The sequence below is a fragment of the Tenrec ecaudatus genome, chromosome 14, assembly GCF_050624435.1.
Source record: "Tenrec ecaudatus isolate mTenEca1 chromosome 14, mTenEca1.hap1, whole genome shotgun sequence".
In the NCBI taxonomy this organism is placed as follows: domain Eukaryota; kingdom Metazoa; phylum Chordata; class Mammalia; order Afrosoricida; family Tenrecidae; genus Tenrec; species Tenrec ecaudatus.
Window position 1 is genome coordinate 29967485 of NC_134543.1, and position 14193 is coordinate 29981677.

A 14193-nucleotide genomic window follows, 5' to 3' on the forward strand; every position below is an offset into this window, starting at 1 on the left:
TGCCGAGTCCTGAGGGTCCAGGAGTGAGCAGAGCCACCTCTCGGGGGTTCAGGCCTCGCAGTTGGGAGGGGCCTGTGCTCAGTACGGCTTCACAGCGAGGCCATGCCATTCAACCTGCCTCCCTCCTGCCCCGCAAGGCCCACTCCCGGGGCCGGGGCCTGCCCTGTACTTCTCCTGCCTGTTGGCAGCCGACTCAATAAGCCAAAGAGGCCCCACAGATGGCTTGGTGGGGCTCCTGGACCAGGACCCAAAGGTGAGAGGGCTGCATCTGGGGAGAGTGACCACAGTTCCCGAGCTAACCCCAAATGCAGGTGGCTTCCGGGTGTGGCTGGCTTTGTAGGGAAACAGGCTTGAGTGTCCACCCCATTCCAGCTCCTTCTGCTGCTTCACTTCTCCTCCTTGGACAGATGGGGACCATAGGTGACAGGGCCCTAGGGCAGATGGGGCGAGAACCTGAGACGTTATTGTGCCTGCCTATCCGTGCCATGGTCATTGTCCTCTTTAGTCTTCTTCGTATGAAGTGGCTCCCAGGAAGGGACAGGGGACCGGACCCACTGACGCGCCCATCTCCTCACTACCCCGCACCCCCACTCACACGGACGGGGCTCACTCAGCCCCTTTCCTCTAGTTTTCTGTCCACCTTCCTACCAGGCTGACTGGAGACGTCCATGTCCCACATTCCACCCAATCAACAAATACTGACATGGTCCAACCCCACTGTGGAGGGTCGGCGTGTCCAGGCCCGGACAGGGAGTGGAGAAGGAAGGGGAAGGAGCCCCTCCTCTCCCCAGGTCTGCGAGTGGGGTTAACATGGGGTGGGGTGCGGCACAGAGCCAGGGTGAAGTGAAGAGAGCCTCTGCAGGGACTGGGTAAAAGCCATGTGCTGTGGGGAGCAGAGGCAGGGGACCAGGCCGCATCCCCATGTCCCCTTTGCAAAAATTAGGAAAAACCCAAACCCATTGCCATTGAGTCCATTCTGACAATACATAATACATACGCACTGCCTTCAAGAACCGCTCCTGCGGGTCTCCAAGACGGTAACTCGTTTTTTAAAAGCACTTTATTGGGGGCTCTTATAGCTCTTATCACAATCCACACATCCATCCATTGTGTCAGGCACATTTGTACATAGGTTGTCATCATTTACAGAACATGTTCTTTCTACTTGAGCCCTTGATATCAGCTCCTCATTTCCCCCCTCGCTCCCCTGCCCTCCATCCCTCATGAACCCTTGATAATTTATTTTTAAAATTATTTTTCCTCATGTCTTACATTGATCACTGTCTCCCTTCACCCACTTTTCTGTTGTCTATCCCCCTGGGAGGGGGTTATAGGTAGGTCATTGTGATTAGTTCCCCCTTTCTCCTCCCACCTTACCCTTGCCCTCCTGGTATCTCTATTCTCATGATTGGTCCTAAGGGGTTATCTAGCCTAGATTCCCTGTGTTTTGAGCTCTTATTGGTAGCAGTGTACATCCTCTGGTCTAGCCGAGTTTGTAAGGTAGAATTGAGGTCATGATAGTGGGGGGGAGGAGCAATAAAGAACTAGAGAAAAGTTGTATGTTTCATGGGTGCCGTACCCTGACTGACTTGTCTCTTCCTTGTGACTCTTCTGTATAGGATGTCTAATCATGTACAGGTGAGCTTTTTGAGTTTCCACTTCGCACTCCCCCTCACTCACATTGATGAAACTTTTTGTTCTGGGTCTTTGATGCTTGATACCTGACCCCATTGACACCTCATGATCGCACAGGCTGGTGTACCTCTTCCATTGACGGGAGTAGAAAGCATCACTTTTAGCCTAAACTAGGGAAAGTTGTTACCACCCCTCTTTTATGGAAAAATCTTCAAATCTAGGCCCTCAATATACAAGTCTTCATGAATATGCAAATCGAGGCCATCAAGCACTCCCTTTGTTGAAGTAGTTTTGTGCAGAGCGCAACCTACCCATCTGTATCCCATGAAGCGGTGGGGTAGGGGGAGTGGCGATGGGTCCAGGAACACTTGTGAGGAAGGTGGCATCCAGAGTCATTAGGGGTAGACAAGAGGTGGGAAAGCGTTAAACAGACCAAGGAAACTGCATCTGCTGGTGAGGCCCAGGTCTGAGGCCCAGATCCTGAGGACAGCGCTGTGTCTTGTCTCTTCCTTGGGACTGGATGGGCTCTGGCAGCTCTGCCTTTCCTGTGGGAAGGCAGGCAAGTCCGAAGACCTGGTGGGGCCAGGGTGCCCAAGCTTCCGGGTTGGAAAGGCTCTGGTTCTCAGGAGCTGGTTCATTCAGACAGGGGCAACCAGGTGGGGTGATCTCCTCCATCAGCCCTCCAGGGGTCACCTGGGATCCGCTGCTGACCAAGGTGCTGACCCACCCACAACACTGCCCTAGGAGGGAGCTGGCCCCATTGGGCAGTTTTGTCCAAGTGTCCATGTCAGAGTGACAGCATCAGGATGTTCTTCTCCTTGTCTGGGGGCTCTGATGGGTTCATGGCATTGCCCTTGGCATTGGGGAGGCGGCAGAGGGGAGGAGCAGTCGCTGTGAAGGGCTGTGTGTGTGTTGGGGGAGAGATGGAGCAGAGGTGAGAGGCTGAGAAACGAGGTCTACAAGCTTCCGTTCCAGGCCCCACATCCCACCTGCTTCATGCTGAAGCCCGCCTCTTCTTGGAGTCTCTCTCTGGCAGGTCTGGCCCCCACGTAAGGCCCAGAGCTGTTGTGATGCATCCTCTGGGCTGGGGGAGCCAGACTCTGGGTCCTGCAGGGCCCTTGGAATCAGTGTCACCTCTCTTAGCCACGAGGCCACTTTGCAAAGTGACACCAGTAGTTAGTGACCTGCCAGTGAGATCGTTGTTACCTGCCATCGAGTCTGCTCCTGACTGCTGGGGACCTGGCTGTTTGGCTCCACACCATCCCTGCCGTCAGTTACACACCAGACTCTTGTGTGCTGTAGGATTTTCATTGGCTGAATTTCACAAGTTGATGGCCAGGCTTTTCTTCCTAGCCTGTCTCAGTCCTGAAGCTCCGCTGAAATCTGTGCAACACCATAGCGACATGCAAATCTCCACTGACCGATAGGTGGTGGGTGCGATGAGGCACACTGGCCAGGAATCACACGTCAGTGTCGTGGGCGGAAGAGAAGAGTTCGCTCACTGGCCCTGGACTGCCCCCGTGTCAGGTGACATGAGCGGGACCACAAACAGAAGACACCTTGGAATCTCCGTTTAAATGTCATGCCCGCTGCCTACGTGACTTAAGCAGAACAGGAAACCTGCTTGTGTTGCGACCTCATCCTGCCCAAGACTTGGGAAAGCATCACGGACGCAGACACTCGGGCTGTGAGGCCCCTGTGCCAGGGACAGCTGTTGTTAGGGGTGAGTCCCAGGCTGCTCCCACAACTGGGCTGGCAGACACTCTAATTGCATCCCCAACCCTCAAGACTTTTTTTTTTTAGGAGGCCCGGGTCTGCAATTCCCCCTCCTGGTGCCAGCTGGGTACCAAAGACCTGCCCTCCCTCCAGCTGAGTTGGCCCGCTCTGCCCAGGCATGGACCTCGGCCAGTGCTGGTGGGAGCAGGACTCCAGGGGACAGGGGCCTGCATGCCACACATGAGTGCAGAGCACCAGCAGCCCCGTTCCCCTCTGCACCCCAGCCTGGTAGGGCTCCCCTTCCGGCTCAGCATAGGTCTGGAAGCTGGGTACTGGGGTGCAAGCCTTGCACTGTTAGGCATTCCAACACAACACGCAATAACTAAAAAGACCAGGGCAGCACACATATTTAAACCACCCTGGAGTATAGCTGGGCATTGTGTAGAGCTGAGGCGAGGCGCAGGGGACCTTGTTTGTGTTGACAGGCTGCCAGGCACCTGGCTCCACCAGATCCACGCCTGAGCCTGGGCGGGGAGCAGTGGGTGTTCCTGTAAGTAGGCACGACAGGCTAGCTACTGTCCAAGAAACAGTGGCAAAGAGAAAGCTGCTGGACTTGGGGGGTGGTTGGTAGGACAGGCAAGCCTCCTGGGTTCTAGAACATTCTTGGCCCTGGTGGCTTTGCCTCCCTGAGCTTCAGTTTCTCCTCGGATCGAAGAGCACTGGGCATAAGAAAGGCCGTTGTCAGCCCCTGAGATTGGCTCTGGTGGAAGCACATCTGGATGGAACCTGCCAGCCCACAGCCCGGGAGCCATGAGACTCCTTCACCTTCAACTTCTGAGGCTCGGAGCCGGGTTGCGAGGGAACACAGGTGTTCCTAACATGAGAACTCAGGTGGCAATGGACTTGAAGTCTCAGTTACATGGTGGAGCCTTTGCTTCCAGAAAGATCCCACAGAGCCCTCTTCTCCAAGATGCTCAGAGAAATCATCTAGGCCAGTCGCTTGGCTGATCTCTCCCCTCGGACTCTACCTGGCAGAGGCAGTATGTGCCCAGATGGCCGCTAGGGCTCTGTCTGTGCCATGTCTTCCTGCTCCCGTGGAACCTTCTGGAAAGCCCTGGCTCAGGCCCCTGCCGGTTCTGGAGGGCACACAGCTCTCTAAAGCCCCTCTGCTTGGGGCCACATCTTTTGTTTTCATCGGAGGAGGACAGACATCTGGATCAAGTGGAAAATTGGCTGCTGCCCCATCTGGCTTGGCACTGGCCGCATCAACTCCGAGGCCCTTCTGCTGGGGCAGGCGGTGCTGGCACACAGCTCCTGGACTGCAGTGGTGGGCTCCAGCTGTCTGCCACCAGATCGCTTTTCTGGCTGCCCAGCATGGGATGCACTCACCTCAGAGCCCAGCCCTTCCCTGGGTCCCCCAGGAGGGAGAGCGGATTCCCTGTTCTGCTCTTCTGCAGAATCCTGCCTCTTTCCCACCCTCGGACAGACAGCCATCAAACCAAACCAAATGCACTTGCCCTCGAGTGGATGCCGACTCCTAGGGACCCTGGAGGACAGGGTAGAACTGCCCCTGGGGTTTCCAGACTGCAACTGTTTATGGGAGCAGAGAGCTCCATCTCTCTCCCCTAGAGCAGCCAAACACATAAGCCATGACGCCTTACTCACTAATTTTAAACCTTTGCACGATGCTGGGCTGTTCACCTGCAATGTTGTTAGGTGCCATGTGGTTGGTCCCAACCCAGAGGGCCCCATCTCCTTGAGGACCTTCCTCTCTGTCACTGCCCATCCACTGTACCAAGCATGACGTCCTTCTCCAAGGACTGGGCTCTCCTGACCACATGTCCAAAGCCGTGAGATGAAGTTCCATCAGCCATGCCTCTCAGGGGCATTCTGGCTGGACTTCTTCCCAAACAGATCTGTGTGTTCTTTGGGCAGCCCGTAGCATCTTCAATATTCTTCACCGGCTCCATCGTGCAAAAGCATTGATTTTTCGCTGGTCGTTGGTCGTCCTTTTTCAACCCCCAGCTTTCACACAGGTATGCGACTATTGAAAACACTTGCTGAAAGTGAGGGGACTTCAAGTATTTTGTCAAAGCAGGATCAAAGGTTGCAGCCCTCAGTCTGGACTACAGCTCTGGGTGGAGAACTCTTCACAACTGGATTAGCAGATAACATCGTGATCAGCAGAGACAAGATAGAAGTTGTCAAGGAGTTCATCTTGCTTGGATCCACGAGCAATTTTCATAAGGAACAATAGAAGGTTAAGGGTCGCATTTCATTAGGTAAATCTGCACGAGACCTCTTTAACATGTTGACAAGCAAGGATGGTACCTTGAGGACGAAAGTGCTTCTGACCTCACCTGCATTGGCTCCTTGAATTGTCACAGCCAAATACAAGCTAAGACTCTTTCTCACTTGGACAGATGAGGGAGGCGGAGCTCAGCTCTCAAGGTGAAGGAACTTGTCCAAGGTCACACAGGGAGAAGAAGTAGGACTGGGGTTCCAACCACAGTGTGTGTAATTCTCAACTGACCAGGACATTTTTCCCGGACCCGGGGCAGCCTGGGCCTACCTGGAGGCTACAACCCTCAGGTGCCAGGCTGGCCCTGAACAGCCCGAGGAGGCTCTACTTGTGCATGAAGGACAGTGTCGCCCAGGGACATTGTGGTTAGACGGACAGGAGGGACCACACCCCCACAGCCCGGGCCCGTGAGAGGAGGTGCCCCAATGACATACTGGGAGGATTTCCCAGGGGAAGAACTCAGGTGGCTGTTTCTGGAGAGTAGCGCCCAGATCCATGCAAAGCAGAGTGGCTCCTGCTGAGAAATGGCCGTCACTCGAGTGGGGTCACTGGGGGTGGCTTATAGGAGCCGGACGGAAGTTGATGTTGGAGGGAATGGATGTTTATATATACATGTCTGAAATTTTACTGGAAACCCCAAGCAGAAAGCAAGCCTTGGTTTGGTTTGGCATCACCCTTGTCCATGGGAAGCGTGACCCTTGTAGTTAGTTCTGGGATGCCAGTCTCTGTGGGCACCTGCCCTCTGGGGTTGTGTTTCTGTGCATACATGTGCATGTGTGCCCTCTGGGGAGGAGAGGGATGCACGTGTGCATGCGTGTGCGTGTGTGCATGTATTCTCTGGGAAGGGTGTGTCCGCGCATGTGTGTATGTATGTGTGTGTGTTATCTAGTGGCAGAAAACCTTAGGGCCAGTCCCAAGACATAGCAAAAACAGCTTTATCAGCACTCCGTTAGCAGCCCCGCCCAAGTCCCCCGCCTCCCCCCCCAGTGCCAGACCCCGGGCTAAGTGCTTTCTCTTTGCATGAGTCCTCAACCACGGTCTTGGGGCTGTTAGTCCGTTATACGGATGAGCAGATGGACCCCAGAACCCATGTCTCCCAGAGCCCAGACCATTTCCAGCCACTCCAGACTTGGCCTCCCCATGCTGTCTCTGCTTAACTCAAGATTCTTGCTAACTTGAGGACCTCAGCTTGGGAAACAGCTGTGGCGGGGTGGGGCATCCATTCTCCAGCTCTCTGGGTGAGACACCCAATCTTTTGCCCTAAAGAAATAGAATTTTCAGAATTCCAGTTATTGAGCTAAAAAAAAAAACAGAGTTTCCTTGGCTAGGAGACGTTCTGAGAGCTCCTCCCAAGGCATTCAACGCCTCTTGGGAATTGTGCCTCTGACCCAGGAGGGTGTCACACAGGTAGCACCTCTGCCCGGAACAGAGGGCTCCTGGAAGGCCAGGGGTAGGGATGGGTAGCACCTGACAGACCCCTCTGTACCTCCCTGCTGTGTGACCAAGATGCCCCTTCTACCCGTGGACAAAGTCAGAGCCCAGTTTTGGGTGAAATTTCCCTGAGCATCGGGGTCTGGGCTAATGGGGATTATGATTAACACTAGCATGTATGTGACAGATGCTGGGCTAAACTCTTGACACAATTTTTTGGGGTCCACCCCCACCCACTCCACTGAAGAAGAGAGGGTACTGATTTGGGTCAAAGACAGGATTCCCATAAGGCAGGTCTGTCACCCCAGCTCTCCAACAAGAAGACCGAGGCTCAGCAAGGTTGGGGGATTGGCTCACTCCATCCAGCTAGTGAGGGGCAGCAAGCCAGCACACTGCCCTCAGGCTGAACCCTAGAAAGAAGGGACAGGGGACTGGGCCTTAGAAAGAGCAGCTGCGGGGATGGTGCCAGGCACTGGGCCAGCCTTAGTCTGCCTTTCACTGAGTCTTTAAAGTCGGTCCTCCAAGCCAGCCCTCAATGAAGACTTCCATCTCCCCTTCTACAGAAGAGGCTTCCAGAGATTCCCCAATGAGCCCCCCGTGTTGCCTAAAGTTCATGCAGCACCCAGAGCAATAGGAGAGAACGTCTTTCCTACTGCCCAGCCTGAGTTTGGCACATCAGGAGTTGGCTCCCACCAGCACACCCCTTCTGGGGCCGCCCCCTCCTTGCTGCTGGCCCCTGTGGCCCCTGCCTGAGACGGAGATCCCAGGAGGCATGCACAGCCCTACGGGGAGACCTGTGCGTGTCTCCACATCTCAGCTCATGGACTTAGGAGCCACACTGTCTCAGACAGTTAATGTGCCCTTGAGGCCTCCCTGGGAGTCCTAGCAGCCAAGAGGGGAGTTGGTAGGGCAGGCTGCAGCCAGGGCCCCCTCTGTTGGTTACCCCTGTCTGTGAGTGGGTTGAGCTGGGGTCAGGGGTCAGGAGGCCTGAGATATCTCCTCCCCCCGGGTTTCCGTACCGGGAAAGTTGTCCAGCTGACTGCCCACTTCATGGGTATTTTGTGAGCTCCCTGTCCAGCTAGATTTCAAGGGACCCCAGCAGCAGTTTTGAAGTCTCTCTTCCCTCCGCTCCCTGAGTGGACTCCGCGAAGGGAACGTGGGAGTCACAGCCTAGCCATCGTCTCGGTCAAGGCCCTCTCACAGTTGCTCTTCTTCCCACTCTCTGACCCCTGTGGCATCCCTGATCTGGATGAGGGTCTGAGAGGGGCCAGGTCCCAGGCCCTTGTCAACCTGCTGGAGCTGCAGCAGGAAGTGCCTGCCTGGATCAGGCATCCAATGAGTTCGTCTGCCCTCCTTCTCCACACCCCTGCCCATCCCTTTCCATTCATGTCCCTTATCCCTTAAACATGGAGCTCTTGGGAGAGGTGACAGGCTGAGCATGCCCCTCCTGTGGCCTCTGGACTCAAAGGGCCCTGTCTTAGACAAGCCCCAAGACACGTCGTGTTTCTTTGGAGGAGATTGAGAGGAATGGTCCAGAATTCCTCGGGAACCAGACTGCAGGGGCTTCTCAGCCCAACTTCCCCTCCGACCAGCTGGCCGGCTTTCCACAGCCCTCCTAACCCGCTGTGCCCCAATCTGCCCATCATCAAAAAGCCAAAGCAGAAGCCCATGGCCAAGTCCAACTCAGAGCAACGCTCCCGGACAGACGAGACGCCCCACGGGGTCCCCAAGTCGCACATCTTCCTGGAAGCCGGCTGCCGCATCTTCCACCGTGGGGCAGCTGGAGGTTTTGACCCATCAACTGTTAACCACTGCACCAGCAGGGCTCTGCTTATCAGAAAAGGGGGATACCATCAGTTGGTAACCCCTCCCCGCTGTTAGGAAGATGAGATACAGTCATACATCAGGAGTCTTATAACAGTGCCTGGCCCCATTTGGTTGGCTGTTGGGATTCCAAGGCCTGGGAGGCTCCCCAGGGTGTGTGGGGCCGCAAAAGAAAGGCCTAGCTATCTGCTTCTGGTCTCCCCCGCACACGGGGATCGGCACAAACCAGAATGGACTCTATGGCCACAGAGCAGCTTTCTTATTCCAGCTTCCACTGAGTGACCCCTGTCCTGTCCTGTCCTGGTGCTGTGCTTAGACAATGACACCTAGCTTTTGCCCCCATCCCCACCAACCACCCCCCGACTGGCTACTGAATTCCCAGCTTCATCCCTTCCCGGGCGTCCAGCTAAACTGCTTTCTTGCCCTCAGGAGGTTTGGGCTATTTTTTCTGAATGGGATGGGTGCTGCAGTCGGCTTCACACTGTGGGAACCTAGCCCCTGACACGCCACTTGTGGGAGGTGTGAGGAAAGGCCCTGGGAGCCCTGGGTGGGGGTCAGGGTGGGGGACTGCCTGCTCTTGGCTGTGGGCAAACATGGGCGTCTCACCGGGGACCATGGCCCTGTCATTTATTCTCTAGAAGCCTGCCTTCCAGAGGGGCTGCCATCCAGCACATTTGCTCTGGGCCAGCAGGCAGGGTGAGTCTCTCTTCCAAGGGAGCCCATGGCTTTATAGGAAAAGCACATGTGTCCAGTCGCATGAATGAGCTGGCTCCACCGTTCTCCGGGTTCTCATAGCAGGCATCAGCAGCTCTCCCTCCCCTGCTCCCGGCCAGGGTCCAGGCTCTACAGCTCCTCCCCAGTCAGTAAAGAAGTCCGATCCTCCGGCCCAGGTTCTCCCTCCTGCTGTCTGAAGGGGCGGTGCTGTTCTGACCCCCAGGCTCACCCAAATCACCCTGACCAGCCTCCCTCAGTGGGAGGGGAACCCGGTCTTTTCAGCCAGAGGCCTGGCTTGGTGCCGACTCACTTTCGTAGGTGGACAAGTTCTTTAACCTCCCGCAGCTTCGATTTCCTTCTCTGTGAAAGGCGGACAATGGTTCTTGTCTAAGAGGGTTTCACCACAGATCTGTTAGTTGGTCAGGTTGCCTTCCTGTGGTGGCTGGCCTGTCTCTGTAATGCTGGAAGCCATGCCACTGATCGGTCACAGCGTAGTAGCATCGCCCATGGCAAGTCAGGGACGCTTCCAGACTAGGAAGAAAGGCCTGGAGACTGGCTTCCCAAAACTAGCCATAAAGCCCCCGTGGGTCAAAGCAGGCACAGCCACTATTGGGAGTGAGCCATCAGTTGCTGGAGAAAGCATATTTGGTCAAGCAGGGGTCTGCAGGGTGAAGGATCTGCCGGGGAGATCAAGCAGTGCAGCCGCCTTTGGCTTGATGAAGCCAGTGATGGTACAAACAGGGCACCCCCCCCCCCACACACACACACCTTCTAATCTTTTGTACATAAGGTGGCCCTAAGTCAGAGTTGACTCACCAGCATCTACCTACCTGCCTGCCTACCTATGTTGTAGGGTTAAGGAGCACTGGTGGCATAGTGGGTTACACACTGGGCGGGGGGGGGGGGGGGCGTAAGATCAGCGGTTCAAATCCACCAGCCTCTCTGAGGGAGAAAGATGAGGCTCTCTACTCCCGTAAAGTTACACTCTGGGATGCTCACAGGGGCAGTTCCAGTCTATCCTGTAGGGTCGCTATGAGACAGAATTGACTCGATGGCAGTGAATTCTAGGGTGATTGTGGAAAGACATGCGAGGGGTGGGGGGTAGGGGTGGGAGAGATGTATGGTCCCGTGGTTAGCTGATTGCTCCTGGGGCCCTCTGGCATCAGTCTTGAGTTATCCGTTCCCACCCTCTGCTCCCCTGGACAGTCACTGGCTGCTTCTAATCAGCCTGCTTTCTGAGTCTCTCCACTCTGTTCCTCTCCCGGTTCTCAGTTCACCCCCCCACTCAGGCCCACCCTTCCGCCTCCCTGTCAGCTCTTGTGGAAGCCACTTGATCTCTCCCCGGGCGGCTGCGTAGACCCACGCAGGGATGAGCAAACCCTGAGCGAGAAACAAGCCTGAAATCTTCAACAGACATTTTTTTTTCATTTTTTAAAATAGTTTTGTTGGCATACAATTCACATCTCATGCAATGTAATCACTCAGTCATCCAAAGAAGGGCTGTGTGGTCATCGCCACAACCCATTTCAGGACATTTTCTTCTTGTGCTCATTGCTGTTAGCTCCCCGTTTCCCCCCAGACTTACCCTGCCAGGCCCCAAGTCATTTTAATCCAGTTAATGGCCCTAGAGATTCACTTATCCTTGATTTCTTTTGTGATCATTTTATTGGGGACTCATACAACTCTTTTTACAATCCATACACACATCAGTTGTACAAAGCACATCTGCAGATTTGTTACCTTCATCATTCTCTAAACATTTGCTCTACACGTACGCCCCTGGCATCAACTCCTCATTCCCCCCTCCCTCTCCACTCCCCCTTCCCTCATGAACTCTTGATAATTTATAAATTACTATTTTGTCGTATCCTACACTGTCCAACATCCTGGATTTCATGTACAGGAAATCATGCAAAACACAAAGAAATCAACAACACTTGCTAGACAAAAGAAAACCCTCAGCCAAAAAGTAAGCAGAAAATGTTAAGAACTGAAACAAGTTGAAAATGGGTCTAAAGAGACATCAAATGATGAGGTGTTACATTTTAACTGACTACATCTGCCATGCTCACCTTCACAGCCTCTCTGCCTGAGAACAAGGCGACCCACGTCTCTGGACTATGTTCAGAAGAAATTCACTGGAGGCTTAAGCTATAAGAGGAGTCTGCAGATGGATTTTTTTTCAATCCTGAAAATTGTAGCTTTATTGAGTTATGCGCCCTCGCTTGGTCTGTCTGTACGTCGGGGTGTCACATGTCACGTCCCGGGGGACACCTCATGTTTGTCTGGGGCATATTACAGTGTAGCGCGCTTCAATTCACCGGCGCTTCAATTATGCTGTCTGCTGTTCAGTAAATACACCCTCCCCCCACCACCCCGAAAATGGGAAGCTGACTCTAAAAGATTCCTACAAAGAAACCAGAGACTCTGAATAAAACCGATAGCATGATCCTAAAGCCATCTTAGCTGACCCAAGCCGTGGTATCTCCCCTCGCCTGAGGTGCTTGAGAAAGGAACAAGGGCCCAGGAAGGCTGGGGAAGAACCGGTGCCTGTGAATGACGGTCCTGAAGAACACCCAATGGACCGTAGACTTGCAGAAGCACAACAACCCCCGTCTGAAAGAAGCAATAGCCAGATTGCCCCCTTGCAATTGCCGCTGGTTCTTTATGCGTGTTACCAAGAAGAACCGGCCCTGGAAAAGGACAGCAAAAAAGCGGGAGACTCTCAGCAAGAGGGATGGTCACAGTGGCTGCAAGCACGGGCTCGAACGTCCAACCCTTGTAAGGATGGTGTGAGACCAGAAAGTGTTCTTTGTGGAGCACCTGGGGTCACTCTGAGTCAGAACAGACTCAGTGACATCTAGCAACCACAGCGACGACCAGCGAGCACGTAAAAGCTCAATGCTCCGGAACGTGCAGTAACCTGGGAAAATGGAACCCTAACGCTGCTCTTCTCACGCTCCCTCGCATGTCCTCAGTCACATCAGCTCTGCCTCCACATGTGCCCCAGGATTCAACATGACCGGGAGGATCTATGGGTTATATCCCTGTCGTTCATAAAGAGCTCTGAAACGTGTCCTACGCCTTGAAGTAACAGCTCATCATACAGACCAATAGCCATGCTGATTAGAAGAGCATTGAAAAACATTGAGGCCAAAACAAAACAAAAAATCCACCTGTGCTGTACACTTGAATGAAAGAACAGATCTTTCTAGCACCGCGGGGTGTTTGCGAGTGTGATTTCAACAATTAGTATAGGAAGGCCTGTCCTTGGTTGGGCGTGAGTGTGTGTGCATGCACACGCGCCACGACAGACAAGAGAAGCAGTCCTGGTCTCAGTAGGTAAGCCCTGGATCCAACTGCAAGGCGGGCAGTTGGAACCCAAGTTTTCTCTCTGATGACAGTTGGCTGTCATCGTGGACGACCTGCAGGAGCTTGGCAAGATGTTCCCGGGTGACGCCAGCCACTTCAGGCTCTGGGCCGCTAGCGGGACGGGGAGATGTCAGACTCCACCACAAGGGGCTTGGCAAGAAAGACCTGGGGGGATCTCCTTCTCGAAAGGCAGCCAGTGAAACCCCGGTGGAACCCAGTTCAGGCTGGCACACATGGGCCCCGTGACCTGGGTTGACCTGAAGGCACCCATTTGGGGTTTTGTTTCAGAACTTTTCAAAGGAGAATGGACACACCATCTCTCCCTCCAAAGAAAAGGAGATGCTTCCTCTGTTCTATTTCATGTCACTTGTTTGGGGGGGAAGAAAGCGCACCCCTGTTTTTCTGTCAAGGCAGGGGAGAGGCGGTAGAAGTAAACCAGGGTGTGTATCAGCACCCCGGCACGGAGGGCCACTTCTGTGTGTCGGGGTCTCCCCAGCAGTGTCGGCCGCAGACGGGAAGCAGGGCTCCTTTTACGAGTCTTGGTTGCTGAAGGCCGTATCCATTTGCAAACTTGAAAGACTTGAAAAATGGACTTTTCCATCTTAAAAACCTTCAGAGGCAGCTTGTCTGTGAACTTGAACCTGTTTGTTAAAAGAAATGCTATTGGAATTACAACTCGCCGATCGCTTGGTGAGCCCAGCCACCCAGCCTCGGGGAGGATAGAGACGCCCTAGCTGGATCCCAACAGCAGTCTCGCACCCTTGGAGCCGGGCGCGAGAGACGGGCGCTGTGGTTTTACAAGTGCGGTCAGCAGGGAGCCTCTCTCCCATCAAGAGCGAGGCTGCTTGTTTGGCTCTGACAGCCCTTAAAACCCATGATCAAAATAAAGGGACTGTCGAACCAGGCTGTGAATGGCTGCTGCCCAGGTGTTTGAAAAAACAAGAAAATGGCAGTTGTGTAAAATGTAACCGTTGGGGGAAAACCCGGCGACCGGAGCTCTCTGTACTATCTTCGCTACGTTCTATATGTCTAAAATTATTACAAAATCAAAATCAAACACCTTTAATCGTGCATCATATGAGGGGACCTCAAAAAGTCCCCACCCCCCACCGGGAATCCAGGACAGATGAACCCCTCAGGACCAGTGGTGAGGGTGGCAATACTAGGAGGGTGGAGGGAAGGTAGGGTACAAAGGGGGA

At 54.2% G+C, this 14193-nt stretch overlaps 1 protein-coding gene across 5 annotated transcripts in view; it reads left to right on the forward strand.

Annotated features, from left to right (window-relative positions):
* Positions 1-14193, forward strand: part of LTBP2 (latent transforming growth factor beta binding protein 2) — a 126379-nt gene that overhangs the window by 76036 nt on the left and 36150 nt on the right. The window lies entirely within an intron of this gene.